This window comes from Opisthorchis viverrini (assembly GCF_000715545.1).
Source record: "Opisthorchis viverrini unplaced genomic scaffold opera_v5_191, whole genome shotgun sequence".
NCBI classification, from domain to species: Eukaryota; Metazoa; Platyhelminthes; class Trematoda; order Opisthorchiida; family Opisthorchiidae; genus Opisthorchis; species Opisthorchis viverrini.
In genome coordinates, this window is record NW_008751847.1 from 129,347 (window position 1) to 138,768 (window position 9,422).

Below are 9,422 nucleotides of genomic sequence, written 5' to 3' on the forward strand. Positions count from 1 at the left end.
GCACCTGTGTAGGTTCACCGTGTGTCGCAACTATGGTCACAAACTTACGAACCACTGAAATGATCGACCTCACTCAACATGCTGATTGGCTTTCATGAATTACCCGTCATCATCAACTTTCTGATTCTCACGTCTTATGTACAAATCCGGAATATTTCTCCGAGCAGGTAGAAAAACAGAATTTCCGGTAAACCACCGAGAGTAAGAAGCTTATCAATACTACCTAGGTTGAGCCTTAAAGGTTTAACTTTCATGAGATATCAGTCGTAGGTGGAACAGGATATGTACCGTCATGCATAAAGCATTTGAATCTATCTGGAATTCGTCTCAACCCCTATGGATTGAGCGCTGGTTTTTAGGACGGTCATTTTGACTGCCCGATGTTGAACGCCATATACTCTCGGAGGATGAGCATGATTCACCCAAACGTTCCACTGCACAAAGAATGAAGCCTGACAAATTCGCAAAACTTTTTGCTCATTTTAGTAATTTGTCATTGCAAGTGGTCTTGTTCAATATTCACTGCCTCCCCCTGTAAAAAGTCGGGAAGCGGAATGCAGACTTAATTTTGCTTAATTTTTTGGCATCGGCCATGACTGTACTGTAATGGAGGCTTCAGTAAGTTGTGGACAATATTCGCTAACCAGCGTTATCCCAGAAGTTGGAAACAAATTTCGATACTGCAGGTGGCCGTAGGACCAAAACGACTACGCACTCCGTCTGACATCATGGATGTAAAATGGCCTGTTCAGTCTGAAGGCCGCACTGTGCTACAGTATTTGATAGCCGTCAGCTGACTGTCCGCAACTTCTAGGCCAACGCCCGGAATCGCCGTAGAGGTTGGTGAAACCTCTCGGTTTTGTGGCAGCTGGTCTAGATACAGAGTATTTCTAATCACTGTATGTCGCAGAAAGCCGAGTTTTTTATCTAAACCGTGAAGGTTGAGAGTTATGCGGAGAACAGCACAACGTAAAATAAAAACGGCTACCGTCATGCTGAGGGCCTGATGACAAACGTGTCCCACGTGCAAAAAATATGTCGTAGCACATCTGGACTGAGCGGTTAAGTCTTGCCCGATTCTATGTGCTAGGACTCTCTTGGTTGCATTTCCCACATAGTGCTTGTCACAACCCTGTAGTAGCTGCCCCCTCCAACATGATGTTGAAATATGCTTAGTCAGGTGGTTTCCAATATTAAAGTCACCTCTCTGTTGACCTTTTTTTCTAGTAAAACATGTTTATATTGTTTCTTTTCTTTCGCTCACCCTTTACAAGGGTCCATAATCTCATTAGTGCCATGACAGCAGATTAATGCTTTTAGAGATATCGGGTAGAAAATACTCAAGTTTCATGGCACTCGCAAACGTATGTATATAGTGTACATATATATGTATATATATGTATATATATGTATATATACATATATATATATAAATGCACTTGACTAAGGGCTGAGTGTGAACTTTGTTGTTTCGCATCGATTTCCATTCGTGAAGGGCGAGATGGTTCAGTGGAGAGAGAGCGCAACTCTACTGACCAAAAAGTCCCTGTTTCGAACGGTACCTCGGCACCTTGAATTCCCATGTCTGGGCATTGGTAAAGTGGCAGTTTGCCAGCTCCGTGCTTCCTTACCTCGGGTGGTATTGCAGCTAGGCACCGAAAGGGTATCACAGCGGACATTTTGCTAAGTAGGTAAAATAAATTTCCCCCAGCGGGCTAACAACCATTGTCAAGCGGAAAGGCTTTAACGCTCTGAATATTAGGCAAACAATGCGCATGAATCTTCTCTGTCTTCAGTGACACTTTGTGCTCTCTCTTTATATAAGCATATATATATGTATACGTATATATATGTATATGTATAATATGTATATAATGTTTCTGAATTTAAAATCCCCGTTGAAAAGGACGTTTACTGAAAAAGCCCGTTTGTGTCACAAACTAGGTCAAGTGGAACAGTAAAGCTTTGATCCGGTCCCATGGCGATTTCAATTTCACTTCATAAGGTTCAAGAAAAGAAGTCAGCGTAAAGTCAAATCGTTCAAAAACGGTTCAGTCAAATTCTGTAGTTTCATGCAAAATGCGCTTGCAAATCATGTAACATTTGATTAATTTTCAAAGATCGCCCAAAAAATTGCAAAATACAACCTGAAAATTAGAACTACATCACTGTTCACTTAATTCATATAACCCTCATAAATCAAGCGCTTCCTGACCTGTTTTCTGTCCAGTGTCGGGAAAAGGACATCAATAACTTTCTACATCTCTGCCATAATTTGACATGTCTTGCATTTTCCTGAATTCAAACAAATTACAGGTGAAAATGAATAGATAAATTTGGACATTTAGGGCAGCTGTCTGATTGTTTCACTGAGTGCAGCAGAGTAGCAGCAGAGTAGACGGTCATTAAAGTTTACGGTTGGGGATAAGGCTAAATGGTATCGCAAATGAACGATGATTTTAGTTGTAACCAAATCAGTCGTATAGCTAAAGTGTCAATTACTGCTCCTTCCTGTCTAGTAAGTACCTTAATCTGTCCAGGTTCATCCATGCGTATCGATCCAGTTTATCTGTTTGTGTGGTCACTTATAAGATGAAATCGATAAGAATATAGATAGCATATGCATTTGGCCCAACAAAACGATTGATTTCTGCAAAGAAATCTACCGAAAAAGTTTACCGCACTGTATCAAAACCTCATCGCTTTCAAAAATACGATTTTGGAGTCATTCATGTATAGTGCCGACTCGACCTTAAGCAGAACGAAGATCTGAGTGAATAATCTGAAACATCTACGTGATCAAAAGGAAGGTTTGGTAGGGATTTGTGATTAATGCCATTTAATAAAAATCGATAGCAAGAGGAACAGTAACGAGTGAAAAGGATAACCAAGCAGGTTAATATAAACGAGTAAACACGACGTAAAGAGAGTCAAATATTGAAGGAGGAAAGGTCTTCTGGGTCTTGAAATTATACGCAAAGAGAAATTTTGACACCGAAAGAAATATTCTTGGAATATGCATAACAAACGGGTAAGAAAGTAGATGGCGTCTCTTTATTTGCATTAAAATAAATGATCGATTAGAAGAGCCTTTTGAAAAGTGTCGGAATTCATAGGAAACAGAAAGTCGTTTTATTCATTGTGGGCAGACATTGTAAAAAAAATCTCGCGCCTATGAGTTTATGCTGAATACGGGAGGAGTCACTCGTCTAACTGGTTACTTGTATGTCGTTAGATCAATCATCACTACCTTAACGGTGCGTTAATATGTTCCCCAAAAACATCATTTTAAAAGTACGATACCCTCCACAAGTAAAGAGTAGCTATTGAAAACGCCAAAATTCAGCCTTCATCGTTATAACAATAAGCACCATGTTTTTGATGAATCAAGAAGTAGCTAACTTTCCGCTCACTGACACTCCTGGCCCCCAATTTGTTAGCCTTTTGGTCACATGGGGAAATTCCTGGCTGTCAAATGTACACATAACAATCAGACGACGCCAGACGCTGAGCCGCATTCTGGCGGAATTTTGCGTCGGTGATAAAGATGAAAAAATCAGAAGAGATTATGTAGTAAACTACATTTCGGAGCACCGTTTTGGATAAAACTTAGTTTCCACGTTGCACGAGTATCACCTTGATTTAGTGTAGCTGCTACATTCTGGAAAAAAATACTAGAGGTTGCCTAGCAATTCGGTTATTTAAAACTTATTGGAAATGGTGAATGGTGAAAACATCACGTTTGTTGGATGTAAGAGGATATAAGAAGTATTCCAGCTTCCGGTTTATTGATAAATCTTTCTTGGTTGCTTTGTACTCCAATGATTTAGTGACAACAGTTTAGGAGCTAATGAATAGGGGTAAGCTTCTTCAGAAGTGCATTCTTAGAACGCACCTCTCTTTTTGCTCTTAAAAAGATTGAACGGTGGATGGATGATAGCAGTGGAAGAAACGTAACCACCTTGTGGCTGATTTGTGCCCCATACGTTTTTACTTCTGTGACCGGAGAAAATAACAAAACTGTCGATAATAATATTTGGTAATAAATTCACGCAAAGCAGCAGGGTGGTTTAAGTGTCATAAACATGCGCTAAACCACCCGGCAGATTTTGGTTTCTTCGTATTCTTGTGCCGGATGAACAGATCAACAAACGGCACAACACTTTTTCTGCATCATCTGCTAGGATAGAATTGTCACCGCATGAGCGCTACAAATTTAAGTCACCTCTTGACTACCAAAAACAATGAGGATGTAACATTTTCACGGACAGCTTGCTGTCAGTTCTGAATTTCTAACTGTGATAGCAGTTCTTTTATGTTTTAGGAACCTCCGCTTTCTTTGTGCTGAGTATAGCCCATGTACATATGAGTACTCGAACACAGGCTGCTCGCAGACATATCAAGTGGATAAACCCGAAATTGCAACAGTACTGTCTTTAAACAGATATGTCTAGAATTGTTAGATCTGTTCAACAGTCTTGTTCCTCTCATGATCATATCTTTTGATGGACCTAAGTTGAGACTAGAATGAGCACAAATCTACTTCACTTTCCCAATACCTGCTAGACGGTGTTGGTCGGTCTGCTGAAAACGTCACAGTAACATATGCGAAGCACTTTTGTTTACACTACTCTTAAATTGTCACATATGTTTAATAATGAGGTTTAGAATGGGGACTGCATTTTACCATGCTGTTAAATACTTATATGCATCCGTAAGCAAATAGAAAAAAGAAGAACAAATTTCTTGTGTCCGTGTGGTGACCTTGGTTGCAGGAGCACAGAAGGTTTATTCGAATTTGAGGTGCAGTTATAATAATTATTTTAATCCCGCCCGAACTGAGTGGAACCACACCACAATTCATGTTATATATGTGGTTAAAGCCGATGAAATCCCGTGGGTAGTTCACTACCGGAATCATTCTTCTGTGACTCATGAGCTGGATATGAGGACAGTTTGGAACAACTTACTTCATATTTTGGTTTGTGAGTAGTATTGAAAAAACAGCGTAACCGACTGAATGTCATCCAATATTGAGAAAAATCAATTCACAAACACAGAAACGTTTTGCCCTACAGTTCCAGTTACTGCGTTTAACTCCCGCAAACTGCGGCCTTTAAGTTCACCCATGTGGAGAAGAAATCAACGAAATATCTGTGCTGCCGTGAACATGGAATCATTCTCATTCTGTTTTTTTCTTTTGTCCTAATTTTCAAATGCGACTTTGTGGTGAAAATCCAGAGTAACATTTAGGCAAACTTTTACTTCATCAAAACAGGTTAGCACATTCGGAACTTGTTTTACCGTTTGGTTGCCAGAACAAGTGAAATTGTGGCCAAATATATTGTTTATTTGGATTTAATATTAAGCTAGGTCGAACGCAATTGAGCCAATTTGAAGATGACCATTTTTTGGCGAAAAAAACGGACAATAATTGTCCAGCTTAAGTGGCGTACTGTTTTTTTCAAGCTTCCGTTTTCATACACACACAGCTTGTTCTAACAGATTGTTCCACATCGAACGGAATGCAAGGGCGCATCATGCAAACCGACCCACTCTGAACTGTACCACACCAACATTTAGGTCAAATTTCTGCAAAGACAGATTTTAACTATCTCAGCTAAAAAGGAAAAAAACAACCAGACAAAACAAAGGGCTCCGATGAATGTCGTAGTTGTCGCGTGCTGTTTTACGTTTGGCAGTCTAAAAGTACAAATACTAACCAGACCTAGGCACGACCGGTTAGTTACCAAAGCCGCAAAAAATTCCCGTAAGTGGGCGTCCCTCCTAAAAATACCAACCAAGTTAAGTCAAAGAGGTGTGACGCTATTGTGGCCGGTAAAATTTGAGCTTCGGTTGAAAGACTCCTAAAAAATGATGTCCGTCTAATTTATGGACCAGAACATTGCAAGAGGTCTTTTCCGTCTCTTTTGCCCATTTGATTTTCTATTGTCTTTCCGGTTGCGGGAAATATTTCAGTTGTTTTAGTAAATAAAACTCGCCGCTACCATCCAGGCGTTTGGCTGGTTTTCTCTACGCGAATGGAATCAATTCCTTGCCACCTAATCAGATGAGCTGACGAATATCAACCACAATCGATAAATTTACATGGCTGATATGAACTAGGATGATGTGTCTTCTGTTATGCAGTTTAAATGAGTGCATATTGCATTTACAGTGGAAAAGTGAAGTACCGCACACATAAAAATGATGCAGTTGATAATATTCATGTGGATTTGGGTTCGCAATCATGTGAACTTGAATAATATTCTCGGAAATTTGAATAAACGGGAAAGGTTTGGGGTCCACGAATTCCATTGATCTTGGTAAGATTGCGCTGACTCTCTGTTTATGCGCAAAACACGATACCTTCCGAAGAGACAAAACCCGAAAGGCCTAGTTGTCCACAATTTGTCCTCTTCTCGGATATCAGTGATCGTTACATATTCACACACATTAGCCTGTCGGGAAAATATTTACCTAAAAACCAAAATGTTCAACCCTTGAACTTTTGATTAACGTTTATTTACCAATAGCTATTGATCGTCCGGCACATGCGGCGAGAAACTCATAAAAGGGAATTACACAAGTGCCGAAAATTCACTGAAATGAGCTCGTTCCCATTACTTTAAACGTCGGGACACCTTCGAATAAGAAAGACCTTGAGTAAGCCTCATTAAAGTTCAGAGATGCACCGCTCTACTCGCAATGAGATTATGGGAATTTCAGGGTCGTACTTACCGATTTTTGTGAATATGTGGATGGCTTGCTGCAGCATACACCACAAGCCAGTTTTGGCCCAGCAGCAACAATTATACCTGATCGAACATGAGGCTATTCAACCAGTCGGTAACACGAATTGTTGATTTTCACTTAAACTGTAACTTAGGAACCATCACAGAGCAGAAACAATACCTTTGTTGAATTGTTTTAATTCTATTGATAAACTGAACGAGGATCTCCAAGAAAACCTCTCCTAAGTTTGAAGATTTGCAATAGGACACCTAATATGTAGTCTGTGGGAAAAAGGCTGTGGATAAGATAAACAAAACCGATGGAGATAATTGTGTTATTGTCTAGTCCAGTGACCTTTGTTTGCGGGATAACTGCATAAATGCCTCAGAACTCCCGAGGGCGACTAACAGCTTGCTATCTAATTGGCTGGTACCTTTAAGTGACCAGAGGCATTCAAAGAAACAGCACTCCTTCAGTGACAACGTTGATTATTTGCGTTGCTTTTATGATAAAACAATTCAGTCTGCTTTGTTCTTAAAACTAACGGCTAGAGCGTTGACCTCCTGCTAGATAATCTCAAGATACTCAATTTGGCTCACGTTCGGTGTAAAGTTTGAACGTGTCTAAGAAAGCAACTTGGTAAATTATATTTACTTGACTCGTACCAAGATGGATCAATTGGTTCAGCCCTACCAACGGAAGTGAATGGATTGTTACTAGGGATTTAATGAATTAGACCAGCATGCAGTGGAAACGATACTGGAGGATGTAAGTTATAATAGGTGAATTTGTGCGCCAGTTTAAACCAGTTCAAACTAGCTTTGCAACAAAGTTAATCTAACGAAATTCACTGACCTGTCAGTCCAAACAAACGGTTTGTATGCTACATGAAAAATAGACGTGGTGTGACAATTAAGTTTCGTACGCATATCGGTATAACCAGGCGAACTAGAAATCCAGAATTCAGCGAAGCCAATCCATGGTGTCTTTCTAGTTGATATATATATATATATATATATATATATATATAATTCCGAATCCAGCTAAACTGATCAACCTAAAATGGATCCGGTGACCTAACACGAGAGTAAGCCTAACCAAAGAGGACGTCACCAGGAACAGTTTCAGCTTAGGTTGAAAATAAGGAACTTATTCTGCCACCAATTTATTCCCCACTGTTTCAGTTTACAGCCCTTCAACCTACTGGTGAATGTTTTACCTCGGCTGTATTATGAGATTAAAAGTAGGTTGGCTGCACCACATGGGTTGAAGACGTTCATTAATATGTAGGTGTTTAGGGCTCCGAAATCGGCCTACATTGGTTGGGCGTCGCAGCGATCACTATGTGCGTCAAGCGCATGTAAACCAAAAATTAGTAGTAAACTTTGCAGAATGAGAGAAAACTGGACAAAAATTAAGGGGATTGTGGTAGCAATCCAACGCTAAAATTCCATCCTGCACAGTTGAATCCAAAAGAGGATAGTTTTCTAGCAATTCAGTTTGCATTATTTGTACCATGCTATCTCAATTGTCCTGTCACCTTTAACTAAGTGGGTTTCGTTCGTGCCCACATTCCGATGTACGACTAGGCAACCACTTCCGGGATGGCTAGTTCCGGAAAAAAATCACATGATTCTGCTTCACTTGTACGGAGACGGTTTGGCCATTAGGCATTTGTGCGACTGTGCTCCCAGAATCCAAATTTAACTAATTTCCCGGAATTTATGACATGCACGTTCGGTCATTGTGAGATTAGTTGTGCAGCAAATCACAATTTACGCAGAATCAACGGGTTGTGAAACTAAATCCAACCCATCAAATATGGTTATTAGAAGGGTGGAAACAATCCGAACAAATATTGAATACCAATAGAAATAGCAAGTTAGTCTGGAGGTTGGTTCTGTACGGCAGAGGTCTTTCAGGACTAAAAAGCAAACGTTGCCACCGAAGAAACTTTAAAACACTTGATATTATTGGGGGCATTATTCTGTTAACTTGGTCTAACATGGTCTAAAAATGTTGGGTTGTAATACCGGGAAGAGAGTTGATCGGGTGGCACACAAGTGCACGCAAATCCAAAGTGCAGAAATGTTAATTAGTTCTTTTCAAGGTTTCGTTCTTCGGACATATTTGACGCCTAAATGCATGGAATAATCAGCAGTTGTTTGGTCTTTGCTTTCAACTCCTCCAAAAATTCCGTGGTAAGATTTTGTTCCACTTTGCAGCGTCACAGTGAATTCTACCAACGATTGTGTCATCAGTGGTAAACCGAACACCTATTTGGGCATAGCGGAATGTTCACAAATTTCATTATAAGCAACCACGGCCACATGACCTTTCTCAATTGGGTAATCGCATAATTTAAGCATTATCTGAGACTTAAGCCTCCTCACAAACGACTGTAATAATTTTTACACGGGTCCACGCAAGTGGCGAATAAGTGTTAAAACAACATACAGCACAAACCATAGTTTGGTAGAGATTCGCATTGGACAAACAGAACAGGATCTTGTCGATTTGCTCCACGTTGTTTGCAGTGCATCAATGAGTCCAAACATAGTGCCGAAAAAAGATTAGATTGTGGCGATCAAGGAACAGACAGATTTCAGCAACCGTATGCGTAGTACATCACAAAGGAACAGACTTCTTCTGCTCCTAATTCTAACAGTATGATGTGAAAGTATGGC